The sequence below is a fragment of the Cygnus olor genome, chromosome Z, assembly GCF_009769625.2.
Source record: "Cygnus olor isolate bCygOlo1 chromosome Z, bCygOlo1.pri.v2, whole genome shotgun sequence".
Classification (NCBI taxonomy): domain Eukaryota; kingdom Metazoa; phylum Chordata; class Aves; order Anseriformes; family Anatidae; genus Cygnus; species Cygnus olor.
Genome location: NC_049198.1, coordinates 35,861,772 through 35,880,851, shown reverse-complemented (window position 1 = coordinate 35,880,851; position 19,080 = coordinate 35,861,772). Strand labels below are relative to the sequence as shown.

The 19,080-nt window shown below is 39.2% G+C and overlaps 1 protein-coding gene across 2 annotated transcripts in view; it reads right to left on the bottom strand.

Annotated features, from left to right (window-relative positions):
• Window positions 1–18,487, bottom strand: part of DENND4C (DENN domain containing 4C) — a 77,388-nt gene extending 58,901 nt beyond the window's left edge. For both annotated transcript variants that reach the window (XM_040542051.1, XM_040542052.1), the window contains exon 1: window positions 18,334–18,487. The gene's annotated coding sequence lies outside the window, so the exon portion shown is untranslated. The remainder of the gene's footprint in view (window positions 1–18,333) is intronic.
• Between the last annotated feature and the right edge of the window lie 593 nt (window positions 18,488–19,080).

Genomic DNA, 19,080 nt, shown 5'->3' with positions numbered 1-19,080 from the left:
AAGCTTTAAATCATATCTCCATTTGGAATTGAAAAGTTCTCAATCTTCTTTTAAAGAGATCACCACAGCTGAGGACTCCAATTCTTAAATATTCAAGTTTTATTCTGTATTACCTGAAAAACATGGAAAACAGAGAATTCTCTAACAACTATTGATTTGTGGAAGGCTGCTTCAGCTACCCGTCATAATATCAGTAACAGCAAATATTTACCTTAACACTGTTGGATCCACAACTGTTTTCCCAATACTGCTTTGGATAAACTCATTAATGACATCATTTGCTTTACCACTGTGCAAAGATTAGTTGACTATAAGTAGCGGACTTAAAATTCCACATAAATAAGCACTGTCAGCACTACTTAATTTCTCAAGCATGGGATTACAGACAAATGCATGTCTGCTCATCTTAAGTGAGGAAACAGAGTAAAAAGGAATACCAGCAAACTTAGTATACAAAAAAAAATATTTCCTAGAAATTTTCATTTATTTTCTATTACATGTCAAAAAGTTGCTAAAGAAAATAACAACACTTGTGCAAACATTTTAAAATCTATTTGCAAACTCAGAAACTACAAGTTCAACCTTTATTTCCTTGTTTCATTTTAAGATAACACTTATAGAAAGTAAAATTCCTCCTGAAAACAGTATCAGAGATGTAAGATCCATTAACTTTGCCCAAAGTTTCGGCCACCTCATTTATTTTTGAAAACAACATACTGTTAAAATGTTCTTTGTAACGATGCCAGGAGGTGCATCTGGCAGAGACACACTTATTGTCCCAAAAGTTTACAAAGTATTTCACAAAGCATTTAAAATACACTTTGGACAACCACACAACAAACTCCCAAGTTTATACCAATTAGCATTGTGCCAGGCAGATACAGTGTCAATTCAGGAACAAGAAGCAACACAACCATGCAAGACTAACTGCACTCCAGCTAAGGTGTGCTTTTTGATCTATGAACAGAACTTTTGCAGATATCTTATTTTCAGGATTAAACTGTTATTACTCCACCACACTGCCCTGACGCCACATGAGCCTATTGTGTAGAATCAAAAAACCTGGGCGTTTATAAGCCAACCTCTAATGCACAGTTTAGACCTGCTCAAAAAAGTGGTGGAAAAAGTGAAACATTGTCCTCCACTTTCCAGAAACCTTCATCTTAGCAGAGACAAGAGGTCACTTTTGCATTTTTTCATTCCTAAAAAGTGACACAACTTATAACTTACAAGATCTGCCTTTGAAATAAAAATGACATAAGTCCAGAATTCTTAGTACAGGTCTACCCTCACCCTAAAATGTTAGTACTGAATTATCCTCTAAACTTTGACTGGAAAGCCAGTAAAGCTTTTTGTCAAGACTACTTAAAGAAGAGGAATCAAGCTATATAAAGCTGCAAACAGCAGCAACAAGGGAAAAAAATGTTTGTCAGAAGGACAAATCTGATAATTTACATACAAATACAATACTTATACCTGACACTACTAAGGAGAAGCTATTCTTGGAAACCTATGTGTATGCACTCACTTTAGAGTAAGAATATCCACTCCTGAAGTGGGTTCAGAGGTAGTTGTCCTCTGCTTATGTGCAGGCAAATCCTTCAGTGATTGTCTGTTCCCTCCAGTTTATTTATAAGTGGCACAAATGTTGGTATCTCAACACACACAAAGACTAAAATGAAGTTATGCCAAGAGTGTGTGGATACAAAAAGTTTGTTCTGAAGTGATCTAAAAAAAAAAAAAGTGTAAGACTCAGTAGGCCAACTAGAACTTTACATGGAAAAAACAAGGTGGTGTTAAAAGCCCCTTATTTACTCTTTTCTGAGAACACTATTACCTCCCTAGAAAAATTACTATGTATAATAAACACAAATTGAATTTTAAAAGTTCTTCCAAAGTTTATTTTGTACTCAGTAAAAAGCCTGTGAAATTAAGTTGTACTTTGTTTTATAAAACTCAGTTTCAAAATTCAAAGCAATTGTCCCCTAGGAATAAATGAAATCAGATTAGTAATAGCCTAACATCTGAGAGAAAACACTTAGTTTTAGAGAAAAAGCATTTGCAAATCTTCCAGCAACCAAAAAATTCAATTCACTGCTTACTAATGCAGCGTAATTATATTATGTTATACAATACGTCCTTGAAAAAGCTGAAGACTTGTAAGATAGACCAAATCTTTCCCAAAACCTACCACCTTTCCTTTCGCCACCCACATGAAGAGTCATAACTGTGATATTCTTGACCCTAAACAGCATGAAGCTGCATCAGGGGACATTCAGACAGGTGTTAGGGAAAGGTTCTGCACTGAGAGGGTGGTCAGGCACTGGGACAGGCTCCCAATGGACAGAGGTCACAGCACTGAGCCTGCCGGCGTTCAACAAGCGACTGGACAACGCTTTGACACATGGTCTGATTTTGGGGTGATCCTGTGTGAAGCCAGGAGTTGGACTCAAAGATCCCTGTGGATCCCTTCCGACTCAGTGTCTTCTATGATTCTAAATCACAAAAATAAAACGACAGCTTTTCAGCCTATTTTCAATATAATCAAAGTCCAGAAATGTAATTAAATGAAAATACTGATGAACCGATGGTCAAAGAATTGAAAGTTTAAAGGTATTTCTGCAAGTGATAAATGACTAATGACTAACGCATGACTTTGCAATCTTTTAAATTTACTTCTATCCTCTTTCAGATGCTAACAGTATCAAAGAACCACAAAGAGTGGAAACTGCTTACTATTTACAATTTACTCAATTGTAAATGACTGAAGAACTTATAAAAGATGGCATAGTTTCCTCAAAACAGAGAATATTTTTGTAACAAGACTGCAAAGGAAATAAGTTTCATTCCAGACTCAAGAATAACTTCAGCATTTTTTGTGGACTGTGGTTGAAAGATAGATTTTGGAGGCAACCAGCCTACACGATTAAGATTTTTAAGCATACATGTTAAACACAACTCACGACTTCTACACAATGCTCTGTCTTGTAAATGAATTATACTTGGCTATTGGCAGTAAACAAGTTAGAAGAAAAATGTACACGCATTCTATCCTCTGGATTTATTCCTAAAATGAGCTGGCTTGAAGATCAGGAAAGATACTGGATTCACTAAACCAATTCAAAAGACAGAGACTCTAGTGGTTGGATACAAGGCAGTGTGTCAGGAGGTCATCTGCAACACTTGGAAAATTTGCTGGCTACAATCCAAGTAACAGAGAAAATTTAGTATGCTTTTTCAACCACTGTGCTAGGCAAAACTTCATAGACCACACAAAGACTACCATAAACAATCAATTCCCCATTATAGAACTTAAGCTATGTAACCAAGTCTTTATTCTTGTAATTTCTCCATTATTTCCAATGAATTAATCAGTAGGGAGAAAAGACATGGGAAGTTTATTTACCTTTATGAACATTCAAAAAGAAACGTTCCTTGCCGTAGTACAGAAGGGGGAGAGATCTGGTTATTCTTCTTTACTCACACAGACATTTACGTTGTGCTGAGAGTAAATGATGTTAGTTGTTATGAAACAGGAAGAACAATTTGTTTCCATTTTGTATAAAAGAATCTTCACTGATGCTTCTTAAATTTCAGCTTTACACCACAGCAACTACTCCAGAATTTCTTTTAAAGAGTCACTTTGGTAATGTCTCTGATTCACATTAAAAGCATTACACAACAAACACACATTAGGGAGTTTAAATATGTAATCAGCAAGACAACCATTCTTCTTGAGATAAAGTGGCAACAGCTACTCTAAAACTGAAAATGGAAATAAGTTAAAATAAGATTTATAAATGTCTTTGAAGAAGCTAAATCACTGTCATACCCAGCAAAGAAGTACAGCTAGGATACACTAACCCTTCAGCTTGCCCCCGCCCTTCCACTTCAAATGCCAAAGTCTTTAAGTAATATTTCACAGCAGCTGTGAAGACAAAGGCTTGACAATGTTTGTGTGAAGAAGCTACTTTGGACAGGAGAAGGTAGAACCTTAGGGCCTGAACTTAGCAAGTTTGACTGCCAGTGTGGATTTGGACACCTAAGAGTTTTATTTCTAGGGCCATTTATTTAAAAAAGTAAAAATAAAAAAATTGCAATACAGTTGTGAAAGGACTGAAACTACTATTGCTTATAAAGTTTGTACTAATACTATAAATACAATTTTTTTTTTTTTTTTTTTAGAACTTGACGACAGAGGTGGAATTGCATCAACAATATTGCATTGACAATACAATATTGCACCAACAGTACTGCTTTCTTCATTTTTTTGAATTATTTCCTAGTTGTATTTCATACCCCCAGGAAGCACACAGTGAATGTAGTTCTTATTGTTAACTGTATTCAAGAAAAGAGAATGATTGCTTTTGTTTTATGTGCCTCAGATTTAGTCTTTCTTTAACTTGATTTTAAGAGGTAGAAGTTAATAATCGAAGTCACTTCGAAAAGCAACCAGGAATGTAATCATGGACTATACTTGGCAATCAAAACCTGTTTGAGATTTTTTTTTTTTTTTTAAACACAAAATACAGATGTGATTCTAGCACATGGATGTACCCACATAAGCCCTAAGCGTAAGCAAATAGTCACCAATGCTGCAGTTTAAGAACCAGAACGTACTGGAGTATACACAAGTTCCGGAAGAGTTTGCACTCCAGCTGTTTGTCCATCCCAACATATCTTCACTAGTATCACTCACATCAGCATGCTTTTCCATACATTGCCCTTCCAAGCAAGCCCATTTGTACTCGGACAAGCATACAACTCCAGCCCATACATCCAAGTTTGTTACAAGTGTAACAACATAAATCAGGCCTTACACATGCATCACAGATGATGATTTAAAACTACTACAAAGCAAAACATTATAAATTGGAATATTCAACAATGTTGAACTAGTTCATCCTAAATGACGCAGTTATCAAACACTTAAGTGTCATTAGTAACACACAGGGAAATCTCATAGACATGTCTATATTAGTTCTTCGAAGCACACTTTACTACTTGTTAAGAACACACCACGTCTATTAACAACAAAAGGTAATGTAGCATATCTTTAATACTGACCAGGACTAAAACAAAAAAAATGTAGTCCGCTGTTTATTAGCTGCATACAATCTGCAACAGAAGAAAAATAATTCCTAGATGTGCATTTAAAGACTCTTTTTTTGGAATGCATAATACATTGTCATAAATCATGAAACGTAACAGCAGTTACAGTCTCTTGATTAAACCACAAGATCATTTAAAAATCCAGAGTTGCAAAAATAACTTCATAGACATGCAATGCCCCACTTTCTACCTGTCTTAACAGAACCAGCTGTGGAACAAGAATGGCTGCATGTCACCCGAGACTGGGTCTGAACATGCACATATGCAAATAGACGACCATTCCTTCATAACAGTTTTCAAGTAAACATTTGAGAATGCAATGGTTGCACAACTGAAGGACCTTACAAGCTACAAGCTGATTATCTCATAGAAGTCTATACTACAATGAAAAGCTAATTTAAGGACAAGGTGAAAAACAAAAGGCTTGTCTATTTAATGAATTATTCTTATGGCATGGCCTTTTGTCAGGTAATGAACTTCATCCAGAAAACAAGTTGGGTCAAGGCCTGGTACTGCAAATAATAAAAAAAATGACTTTTTATGCTAGATTGTTGGAAATTTGCACATATTCAAAGGAGAATAAAAGTTAGCTCTGTACTAGCTGGTTGTGTACCTGATTGCTTTCCATGCATAAAAGTCAGGCACAAAATGAACGCAATGAACTTGGCAGGGAAGTTTTCTAAAGCCTTCAAAGTAGATTAGGGCATTACACTAGGAAGATAACAGAAAAATCACATCAAACCACCTCTTGTAAAAAACTCCTATGCAAACAAAGGCACCAAGCCTAGAAACAATTAGATCAAACTTGCCATCCCTCCCCACCCTCACTTGTAGAAGAAACAGTTAAGCAACATAGTTCTGCGAACTGTGGATGTTTGAGAACAAAACCCCTTTTGTGTTAAGCTTCTGAAATACTAGAAAATAAACTGCATTTTACAACTTGATGAAACACAAAAACCCAGCACCAAATTAGCAGACATACTTAAAATCCAAAGACCAAAGGATAAAACACCACAGGTGGGGAAAATAGTATCTTTTTGTTTTTCCACACTTTTAGTTTTCGTATCATTTAAGATGGCTATAGACATCAAGAATTCTTTAAAACTTCACTAGGGCAGACACTTGGTATCTCTGGCTATTATTGATGTTTTCATGAGCACCACTAACACATACACCACTTGTATAATGGGAAACAGGTGCCTCTACTCTTCCAATGCAGTTTTCCTTTTCAGCTTCAAGCTCAGCTTGAAATGACAGAACAGTGGGCTTCATATGAAGAAGGGATGGTGAGGAAATGAACTTAGTTTTGTAAATCCACTATTGTAATAAGTGATAATTATCTAACTCACTAATTTTGCGAGGCATATATATATATATATATATATACATATACATATATATATATATATATATATATACACACACACACACACACACACACTGCCATTTAAGCATCAAATTTATTATTGAGAAGTCTAACAGCTTTTCTGGCCTGTTCTAGGAATAAATAGAAGCCATTTAAAAATAATTTTACCCTTGAACAAAATATATTATTGTTCTTCATTACCCTGAATTTTCCTTGGATTTTTATTTTCCTGTCCTCTGTGCAATTCCGTGGATTGCTTGAACAAAAATAATCAAAGCAAGAGAGGAAACTAGTCACAAATTTTCAGCTTTAATAAATTGGAATTATTCTGTCAAGACAAATAAATTACTGAAAACATCATATTTGAAATGAAAACATCACATTTTTTTAACTGTGCTTTTGAGCACAGATTTTTTTTTGAGATTGCCAGCAAAACCAGTTACTGTTGCTGCAAAACTGTGAGCCAATGATATTATGATATATAAGCTTGTGTCAAACACAGCAATGCTTTCAGAAGTGAAGTTGTGCAGTAACAGCTTGAACAGCTATTTATGAACTACAACTGACTAAAAATGACACTCGGTTAACAGACCCTGTGATCCAGGATGGTCATGAGCGTGAAAATGCCACTCAGAAAAATCTTACTTTGAAGGGGAGGATTGGGGCAGTAAGAAATAAAACCTACTCCAGTCTCTCTCTGCCATACTCTATAGTTCATTTTTTCTATTGCATAGTAATTCCAAGTTGTCCAGTGGTATAAAAATTGGAGTGGTTACAGACTGCGAGGCCAAAACACAAATTCTGAAGTGACCTACAGGGACTGGTAGAGAAACAGCTGGAATCAATGAACGCAAGTTTGGTACCAGTAAATGACGTTCTATTGCCAAGGACAGAAAGCAGAAATGGAAAAGATGTGAGAAGGGAAGAATGATAATCAGCAAGCAGTTCAGCTATACTCATTTAATAAACCAGTCTCATCTTGTTTTATCAGTGTTGTATCCAAACTGTTCTTTCATGTAACAGAAGATAACTACTCCAGACACTGGGCAGAAAGAGTCCAAAAGAAAAAATGAATAATAAAAATATTATAAGAAGATTAATAAGAAAGATAACAATACTAATTCCCAGAGCAAGAAAAGTACATTATAAAATGTACTTACTGCCCAGCTGCAAGCTTTAAAGGTTAGCCATGCTCAGTATTATGTAATGACTGAAACATCTGCAGCCCTGGAAACATTCTTTGTTAGAGAAGGCTTTCTGTAATTGGAAACTCTGTTGGAGCAAAGCCAAATATAGTAGCCTGAAACAAAAATAAAACAGTAAAGAAAAAGTCAAGAGACAATAGTCCAGTGGTTAAGTGCCCTCTGGGAGCCCAAAATCTCCTAGACTGTTTTTTTGGTAGCTTCTTGGGCCCTTTTTTTTTTTTTTTGAGTGGGCAGGGCTGGACTGCGTTTTGTTTTTGAGAAATCGAAAGGAGAGAGAAAAGATGTTCTGTTTCAAATGCACTTCAGAGGTCACCCACAAGTTCTGTTTACCAGGCACTTGAAAGTTAAGTATTAGCATTGAAACTATTTTGCCAGAATCTAAAGAGATCACAGAATCATCCTTCAGTTTCATTTCTGTTAATGGTCCACAACACAATAAACCAAATGCTTCTTGAAATCTCCGTAAGCAGGGCTCCACAGACCTACAGTATCTCTTTCACTGGCTTTGAAGGAACACCGATTTCCTCATTTTTATCTTTTGGGGAAAAAATGGTGCAGGAGGCTGCAGATTGTCATTCTTCTCTCCAGATCTCTCCTCTGACATCTTTATCGCATCAAACACAAGCTCCTTCGTCCACACTTCCAGAGCTTCGGAGCCTATCCCCACCCCACTAAACACCCCCAGTTATCAAGAGGATGACTCGCATTTCTATTTGGCCTATGACAGCAGCCTCAAATCACTCAGTTTCATGTCAGCATTTTCATTCTTTGCTGCTTTTCAAGCTTGGCAGGAGTTTATTAACACTTCAGAAAGTCTGTCTTTTAATCCTCTTGCCAATTCCTCATTAAGGAACACTCTTTTGCCAACATGGCTTGAAAAGGCCCAAACCACATGCTTGATAGAAGTTAGAATATTTGTGTCTTTTGTTTTGTGTTTCAGCAGTAAGGAGCCTAGTGGAGGAAGTGTCTTTTTGTTCTTCATGCAGCACCAGCCATATCACAATCTTGATCTGCAGCACGGTTTTGCAGCAAGGGTTTGCACTAGCACATCTGCAGCAAACGCGGAAAGAGTATGAGCTAGGCCTCAGAGTAACTCTTCTGCAAGGCGACCTGTGAAGTGGCTGAGGTAATGAAGTTACTACAAACACAAATCAAGCGTAAAAAGCTTAGGCAGGCGCGTAATGCCTGAAATTGTGTGCCTTCAGTTTTCAGAACTGCTTCCTGCATTGTCAAATGTTACAGCAAAACCTTCTGAAGATAAGCCCTTTGTTTAATATTTAACATGTTCTTCCCATTCCTAGATAAATGATAATAAAAAAACGGATCACAGCAATCTCAGGACGTACAGTAACAGTCAAGAATTGCCTCCCATGCTTTTTCTAACTTAAAGGATATTCACAAGAAGACCCATGCACCCGCACTCCAAAACTCCAAAGGCCAGACGAAAGGGAGCCAAAACCACCCAGCAGATATGAAAGGGATCTCGATATTAAAAGTGTGGAAATAGAAAAATGTTTACAAATAAGTCATCAAGTAAAATGTGTACCTTCAAAGCATACATTAGAAGTGACTCAAACTCTTCATTATGACTATAACTCTTCCCCCAGAATAAACGTGAAAATATTGCCAAAGTTTGTTCTGACAAAAGTAATTTTGATTCACAGGCAATAAAGTTATTCTATGGAAAATCCAACGTATATTTTCTCATTTTTTTATGCTAAAATGATCAGTCACTCATGAGGCAACCAAAACATCTCATTTTTACCACAAACTCATCACGAAACCAAAAAAATCTTTTCCCCCTTTCTGAATTCCACAATATATTTTAATAAACTTACCCTTCCATCTCTTGAAAGCCCTTAGTTACCAATCCTTGTTTCTTGTTGTGCTCACTTATATTCCTGAACATATACTCAGGAGAACTGAGTATTTGAATCCTTTAAAGCCTGAGTGTATGGCAAATGCGAGACTATTACAGTATTGAAATGACATTGTTTATTATACGAACTCCTGAAGAAAACAGTCATGAAAGATTATATATTAGAAAGATACTACTACTTGCACAGATGAATGTATCAGTAAATACTTTCCTCAAGCAATTAAAAAAAAAGCTGTTGAAGAACAGCAAACCTGAGATTCTTTCTGTCATTAAATCCTATCATTCACCAAATGGCAAGTAAATGTGTAGGTTGATTACACATATTTTGACTTTCCTTATAATATTATCATCTAACACTCAAAATATCTATGCTGTATTACTCAGTGGTGGAGTTCTCAGGCAAGACATCTACAGGAAAGTGATTTTATACAGACTTTAAAAAAGTAAGATTGCTTAAGTCTGATCTTACAAAGAACATACCAACACACACGAAAATCAGGGAAGAAAAGTTTATCTTTAAAAAAATCAGCGAACATTACAAGCAGTATCCAACGTATCTGCCTAAAAATATGGAAAATACCCATTCAGAGAACCTAGAAGTTACATACGACAGGATTCTGAAAGCATTCTGAAAGCAAAGTTGAGTATTAAATCATACTCTATTGTGCACAGCGTGGATTTACTGTTTAATCCTGTTGTGCCCCTCATACTATTGTTATTACCCTATTTGAAATAGCTATTTCTGTCAAAGTTTAACATATGAACTTGTCTTTAAAGTGCTTATGTTAACATATGCACTCCTATTTAAAATGTTGTTCATGCATGTTTTTATGTAGTTAGTAACTGCTTTAGTAACTCATTAAAAAGAAAGGAAGTATGTCCCCTTAGAAAAAAAATCTGTTTTGTTCCTTAAAGAAGGCTATGGCAATTGTGGATGTAATTTACTATTGCTAGCATTTCTATTTCTAACTAAATCATCTAGGAAGGGTCAAATTCAATTTAGAGGACTGATCTCTTTCTTGTTTTTCTCAAGGCTGTTAAAAAATTCAAACAGACAACCTTTCCCAAGATTTGTTTCCCCGCACAACCTACACAACAGCACAGACCCATCACTACAGCCAATGCCTAGTTGCAGTGGCATACACGCAAGTATGAGGCTACATTCAGGGTGGACTGAAATTCAAAATTTCTCACTTTGAAAAAAAAAAAAAAATTATGCCAGCTGTCACAACCCATTCCCTGTTGTATACAACTGTATACAGCAGTGGAACATGCTCTTTCTCCTCCACTGATACTGCTCCACCATGCAGTTACCTAACATATTACTGTCTGCAGTACGACGCGGGTTGGCCAACAGTTACATAGTGAGAGCATTTCAGTCCCCGCTCAAAAGAAAGGAAATCACACAGACGTCTGTAACACTGTTACTATGCCTTCAATTCTGAGATTTTTTTTTCTCACTGTGTCATTTGTTGACAGGGTGAGGGCAGCACCAACATTGAGCACTGACAAAAAGACTAGGAACACAAATAGAGTCATCTGCAGTAACTTTGAACTTACCAACCTGGACAACTCAAAAGCGAGGTACTTTAATGCAGATGTTCAATCCAGTGTTCTTCACTTAGAGGAAAGTCAACACATAGAATAGAGATGTGAAAACTCTTCAAGGATTAAAAAAGCTGGGTAGGATGACTAAATGTTCACAACAAAACCTGAAAAATGTTTTCTTCTGCAACTCAGAAGAGCTTTCTGTTCATTACAAAGTCAATAACAATAACACCATAGCTTTTTTTAAAAAAAAAAGTGAAGGGAAAAAATAAATAAATATACAGATAGATAGATCACCAGCAGTATGATCCGCCAAGTTTGTCTGAAATATTGTAGACCACGTTTCAAGCTTTGGGGCATTTGTAGCACAGGTGAAATACCTCCAATGCCAAAAAAGAATTTTCACTTCTGTCAAGCAAGCATACCAGTTAAGGATGAGATTTTTTAAAAGGTTCAAGAGACAAAAGGCATTTGAGGCTCAAAGCACAATTTCCCTTCTCGGATTTGTTCATCATCTGGTTATACAGCTAGGAAAGCAGTCTAAAGTTAGAGGAACAACTTATTTATAGATTTTTTTTTCCTCCAACCAGAATCAGTTAGTTCAGAGATGTTAAGAAGCAAAGGTTTTGAGGTTAACAGTGCAAACAATGTATGTGTACTGTGAATCTCAGTCATTTTTATAGTTTTTATCCTTTCTTCTCTATGTGCAGCATTTGTTCTGTTTTCTTTAAATTAAACTGAAATGTCATATTAGTCATTACATTCATGGTGAATGAGTCATCATAATCCAAAGGAACTTAAGGCCTTCACATGTAATTATCTTACATGATGACATCTACAGCAAAAGTTAGAAACAGAAAGGCAATGAAGTATATATACCAGAGTTTGAAAAAGACACTGCCTTTTTAAAGAAAGCAAGAGACACACACTACATGTTTTTTGAAACAGAAACTCTCTCTTTGGTTTACCTATTCCTGCACAACTTTCTCCTTCGTTTACTAAGCACAATGTTAATGGCTTAGTTTTTCCCTAGAAGAGTTGTACCAGCATAGCCAGGAGTGAAAAAAAAAGAAGTCTTTTCAGAGACATACAGGTATTATGGTATAAGCCCCCGAGCAGGTACACCACCATCAGCAAAACCAATTTTTTGTTTGCAAAGCTTGTTTCTGTTTATGACTTGTGATTTTCTTATACCAGTGAGGCTTCCAGTTTGCTTATGTAGTTTATTAGTATAGAAAACATTAGTGATGCTCTTCTCCTATTTTATCCAGGGAACAAACCAAAAAAAAGATAGTGAGAATGACTCCTTCAAGCCTAAGACAAAACCAAGAGGGGAAGTAAAAAAATAAAAATAAAGAGTTAAGTAAGAATGCATCCCCAAGGTTATGCGTAATTTTAAGGTCAGAAAAAAGTCTAGTCTTTCGCTGATGAGTCTAACTGCAAGAATCAACTTCAGGAGTCAAATTAATGTTGTATGTATGACTTTATCTGGTTTAATCAGAACTCTGAGAAAACAGTCATATACTTATGCAGCTAGGAAGTTCTCCCTTTTATGTCCTGCTTACCCTCTAATATTCAGAACTGCAAACAAACCTGGATGAGGCATAATGTACCAGTAAAACATTTTAAAGTTCTACTCAGTTCATTAACAAACCACATCTGTGCATCACAGTGGTTCATGATTTAGAAAGCTTACAAGAAGGTGACTTTATTCTTCCTCCTCCTGCTAGATCCAAATTTTAATTTGTAGATGTTTCTGGGACCTGTTCAGAAAAGAAAACCTGACCTCAAATGGTTAGCTTTCCAAAGTTCCTTCTACAGGACCTGGAAAGAGAAGCTTCAAAGGATAATTCAGAGCAGCTACAGTGAGGCTTTTACTGGAAATTGCTCCCTAAGAAGTAAGCTGTGAACAGCAGAGAAAGAATGGAGCCAAGAAAGATGGGTCTCCCTAAGCTAAAATACACGTCTTTAAATATTCCTCTCTTTAGTCACATCCTCAGTGTCTTCAAAAACTTAACAGTTGTAAGATACATCCTTCATGTGCATTAAACGTTTCTCAGGCTATCCATACCCTTGTAGGGATTTCATCTGGTAAACACACAGCATATTTTTAATCACTTTAGGAATCTTGGAAAAGATATCATCTGTGCTTTCAAAAAGAAAGCAAAACACACACACACAAAACTCAGTATAGCTGGGTTCACATTACCTTCAAGCACAACAATTTTCTGCCACTTACATCCAGATACCCGTCAGTTTATATTCTCATTAGGGTCATTCACTACTCAAAATGTAACTGGAAGAACTCAAAATGTAAAGAAAACAAAGACATTGGTCTAAATTATTCCCTGATCTAGTCAAGCTGCTGCAGTTACTTCCAAGGATGGCTGGTTGATCAACTATTGAAAAAACTGGCCACACCTGTTCGCAGATTTTGCAATAGTCCCATTCAATGATTAGAGTAACTGACTGAATTACCTGTCGCTGTGACTCAGCAGTTTGCCTTATGTTTCCTTTCTACAACTTTCTATTAGACTGAGACAGATATCCTGTAGAAATTCCAAAGCTTAAATATCTAGCTATAGTTTGCCTCGATTTCTTGCTTTTCCTGAAACATTAAGTTCTTGAATGTCTTTTTCATCATATGCTGCTCCTGGCTAACTGCTCTCTAGTTGTTGTACCCTCTCCTACATTCAACCACATTTTTACATCATCTTAAAGCAGAAAGAGAGTTTCTACATTACAGAGACAAGGCAGGAAGACACCTTACTTGCAAGATTGCAACCTACAGCAGGTTTCTTATCTGGGTGAGAATCTAGTTTCTTCCCCAAAGAACAAAAAAGAAGGGCTAGAGTCATGCTATGTGACACCAGGAATAGCATCGCTGGGTTAGGGGGGAAGTTTTGCTTTCACCAGTAACACAATGCCCCAACATGAAAGACTCGCAAAGGGGAAAAGGAGCACTGACGAATGCATCAGTGACTGGACTTCAGCTTAAGCGTTACTGATCAAAGACTATAATTAATTAGAAAGGCAAAAGCTATCACTGAAATGAGTAAGTCTGGGGAGAAAGCAAAAAACATGGGGTTCTTTGCCTCCCTAGTGAAAAATAGCTAATTTTTGTAGTAGAGCTGCAATTCGTTCAGAACTGGAAAACTCTTTCATTTCAAGAGGTAGAAAGCTTCAACTACTTTGGAGACTTGTAATTGTAAACTCAACTTTTGCTGCCAGAGTTGAACAGCTTAATTTGCAAGTCAATCCCTGATTTACACTATTTGTAACATCTTTTAAACAGAAAAGCACAGGCTTTTGGTTGATGTTTGAAAAGCATCAAGTCTCTTTAGAGATGTTTTTGAGAGTAAAGGAAAGGAACTGTAATGTCACAAAATGAAGACAGAGGAAAGAAGAATCCGGCAGAATTGCCTCAATATATTTAACTGAAACAAAGTAAATGGAATGTTTCATGAGATGCAAGCCAACTTTATTCATTAAATTGTAGGTATATTTTTCTTGTTCTCTGTATCAACAACCTTGAGACTGTTACTCTTCACTCTTCCAAAAAAAAAAAAAAAGAAAACCGAGTCACATGCATAAGCAGAGAATAGCATTATAATCTTTGGTACTCTGAAAACCATCTTCAAGTTTCCTGTATGCCAAAGCCAACAGTAAGCATCAGGACCCCAGTTACACCCTTGAAAAACCTGTAAGCGAAACACAGGAGTACAGCAAGATATTAACCGAGCCTCAGCCTTCTGCTCTATTCCACTTTGGAACGCATAGCCCAGTATAACTGTATTCCTAACACTTGAGAATACGCTTGCATGCACATATTTTATGATAGAGGTAGTCACAAGAATAACTAAACAACAAGCAGTCACACTCCACCAGGACCTATTTCGCAGTCCAGAAACTGTCTTGAATTCACCTTCTTAGGTTCTAACAACCGTTTGCACAGAAGCCAAGGTCAGCCTTTAGCTCCACGAATTTGCAAAAACAAAGCATGGTCATTATCATCATACAAATGGATTATTTCCAGCAACAGTAATTCTTTATCCCACAGGAAAGAAGCAGCATCACATTTTTATATAACCAAGGACAAGAATTTTGAGTATCAGAGTTTGTGAGAGGGATGATTTTTGTAGCAAGATGGAAGCTAAGAAGTAGATCAACGTCCAAAGACTTCAGTTTACAGTCTCACAGAAGCACTATATGAGGAAAGCAGGTCTCGTGCTGCAGTGTAGCAAAGTGATTCTCATTTTACAAATATGAATAAGCAGTAATGGACAACTACTTGGCAATTCGCATGGGAGGCAATTTAATAACATGATTGTGAACCCCATTTTTAGAGCTTGCCCACACCAAGACCTTGAGTATCTTGAATATCATTCAAGAAAGTGACATGCTTCGGGTTGACAAGCAAACACATTAACATAAAAAAGTTCCACCAGCCAAATTTCTACAGCGCAAGTTACCTCTAAACAAAAAAAGAAGCCAAATTATAGGTTACAGATGCTTTTTGCTGCCTTTTTCCACTCAGAAGACTGCATCAGGAAAGGAGGCCCTGCAACATGAGAACAATATATAGACTACCAAAGACATTAAACAGTCTTCACACATACTGACTGCTCTATGCTTGTAGCTGCCTCTGAAATTTATCTGTAAGCTCAACGAATAAGAGATGCGATCTTTTACATGACAGTCAAAAGACTACCTTAACTTCCTCTTGCATGTTTGGCAATTATACCTTTCCCACCTCATTCTGCTAAGACTTTATTCCTTCTTTATATTTAAACAAACACAGATCTGCACATCAAAGCTACTTCTGGAACTTATTTGTCCTTAAAGCATACCAAGGTTGAACTCCAAACACACTTCTCCACTGGTCAAAGACAGACCAAAGAAAGAACCATATTTATACAGATTCTGTTCCAAGCACTGTATTTCAACAATACGTGGCACTGCTACTCCCTATGAGAATTCATACATGTTGAATCAGAGGGATGCTATCCATACCATTATTTGGATATCCCAATTTTACTCAAGTTAGATGGTTAGCACAGAAGGAAACATCTTTACTCATATGAGATTGCAACAGTTAATCAGAAAGAAATCCAATACACAATCTTTGATTATTCAAACACTCAAACAAGAAAACAAATGTGCACAGCCCAAGAAGATCTCATTACAGTTACTTTAACCAACCTTAACCTAAGAAGAAACAGCCAAATGTAATGTTATCCTTATCCATATGTATTTAAGAAAATTTTCATCTTAATTTATAAGCCAATTAAAAGAAAATGTAATTTTTGTTATTTTTACAGCTATTACTGCTATGTATCCTAGTAAGCATTTTAACACAGAAATCTGAAGTCTTGTATATTGGTTTCTCTCCTGAATTCTTCCACTGCACTACTCAAGACAGAACGCATTATTAGCATTTCAGATCCACTGGAATGGTAAAAAACAGCCAGCCAGCCAACTATTGAAGAACTTATTAAAAAAGACTTACAGTCATCATACATAATAAAAGTATATGCTATCTAACAGGTTTTTTTTTGAAATTTTTTTTTCTGGATTGTGTTCTTTGAGACAAGCATTTGAAATATATTTGCTAGTCTCGTTAGTCACTTAATTTTGGTTATAGTGGCCTTCACAAAAAGTCCAAATTGTCATTTTCCAAACAGGTACGAAGTAATTTGCATTCCATCTTTATTTCTCCCCTAAAACACAGAGAATGCTTACTCCCTTAGCTTCTGGCATACTACATTAAAAAGAGTGATGCAAAAACTTTTACTAACCTTGATTTCGGTAAACACAAGAAAAGAGCTATCAAAAGTAATTAAAAGCAAATAGTTTTCTTTTTACCAACATCTGCAGGCTCAAATTTAGGCTGGTCAAATACTCCACAATAAGCCAAAAAAATACTACAAGTACAGGAAAATACTAGTCCCTCAAAAGTCACACTGATGCTGCTTAGAGGGAAAAACAGAAAGACGATCAAATCAAACATGCTGTTTGTTTACAAGCTAAGCCCTCGTGTAGCAGGTCGAAAAGTCTAGCCAGGGGCGTCAAGTTTGGAGTCAGCACAACGGCCCGCGCTGGGATACGCTTGACCATAGCGCCAAAAGAACAGCAGATCCCCACAGACCAGGCATTTAATCACAGAGTGGCTTGGTTTGGCAGGGACCTTGAAGATCACCTAGTTCCAACACCCGGTGTGCGTTAATGTAATTCTGTTCGGGTTTTGAACCCTTTCTGAGACGGACGCATCAACAGTATGCGAAGCGGTGCTTGAACATTTCGGGAGGTGACGCTTGGCACTGACAGGAGACTGGATCACGTTTAAACCTGCGGACACCTTTGCGGACAGCCTTCCCCCGCTGCCCCAGGAAGGCGCTGAGGTACAGCGCAGCCCCGCTGCCCCGGCAGACCACCCGGACACGGCGGCCGCAGCCCGTTACCGCCATTACGCGTGCCCTTCTGACAGCCATGGCGCCGCCCGTCTCCATTTCGGCGCAGGTCGGGCGGCACAGCCCGGACACGGGGCGCTGGGCAGCCCCCGCGCCGCTGCCCTGCCCTCCTTCCAGCTCGGCCCTTCGCACAGAGCTGGAGGCTCCCCGGGGAAGGGGCCTCGGCCGGCAACAGGGAAAAAAAATGGGGAAAAGGGAGGGCGGGAGGTGTCCGCGGGCGGCTCACCTGCGGCGCACGGCCACCTGCGCCCTCACCGCGGCGCCACCGCCCCCCCGGGGCGAGGGCCGGGCACGGCCCCGAGGGACGGCCGTCCGTCCGAGGGGGAGCACGGGAATTAAGGATAATAGCGAGGGATTTAAAAGGAAAAAAAAAAAGAAAAGAGAGAGAGAAAGCCGAGAACACGCCCCCGCCCTCCCCACCCTGCGCGGTGCAATGGCTCGCCGCGGCGCAGAAGCGCTGCCGGGGCAGGAGGAGGGAGGCGAGCCCTCGCCGGGACCGGGGGAAGGCTCCGCGCCTCCTTCCCCTCCGCCGAGGAGGAAAACTTAAGAGAAAGGGGCGAGGGAAGGGGCTGCAGCGCCGGGGCCAGGAAGAGGCGCTCCCCGCTGCGGTGCCGGCTTCCTGCCGCGCCCCGCGGAGCGGGCGGTGGAAGGCGGACACGGCGCCGGGTCCGGTGCCGCTCCGTCTCCCCGCCTGTCAGGCCCCCTGCCTGCCTCCTGCCCCGCTGCCCGGCCCTGCCGCCCGCGGCCGCTCACCTGCCCACAGCCGCCCGGAGGGTCGCGGAGCCTCGCCCCGCTCCTGCCGGCTCAGGAGCAGCCGGACCCGCCGCCGCCGCTCCCGCCCGGGGAGGAAGCGGCCACCATGTTACTTTCTCCCCCGCAAACGCCTACAGGCGGCTCCAGGGCCCGCCCCGAAAGGAGGCGGTGGCGGCGGCCGGGACAGGGGAGCGGGCACGGGGCTCGCCCGGAGCCGCTGCTGCGGCCAGGGGGCGCCCGAGCCCGGAGCCCCGAGCCCCTGGGTCCGGCCGCCGCCCGCCCGGGCCTCGCAAGGAGGGGGGCGCGGGCCCCCTCACAGCCGGCGGCCAGGCCACCCGGCCGGGCCCGGGGAGCTTGGGAGGGGAGTTCATACGCCAGGGTCTCCCTCTGGGGCTGGTTTCGAACCCGCAGTCGGCTCTCCTGACAAGATAAATCAGAATTTTCCCACCTCACATAACAAGCCAAGGGCTGTATTATGCATAAAAGATGAGACTTGAAAGGCAGACTTTTTTTAACTCCAGATCATACCTGTGTTGGAAGTGTTTGGGCTGTATTTGAACTAAGATGCAGCCTGCTAACTCTGATTTAAAGATGCAGAGGAAAGATTTATATTTGCATCCAACACAAAGAAGGGTAAATCATACGAGCTATAAAGTCATGAACATTTCAGTAAGTTTTCTTGATTTCCTATTTATGAAACCTTGCAGGGTAGGTAGGCTCTTGAAGATTAGGACTTTACAAGTCTTA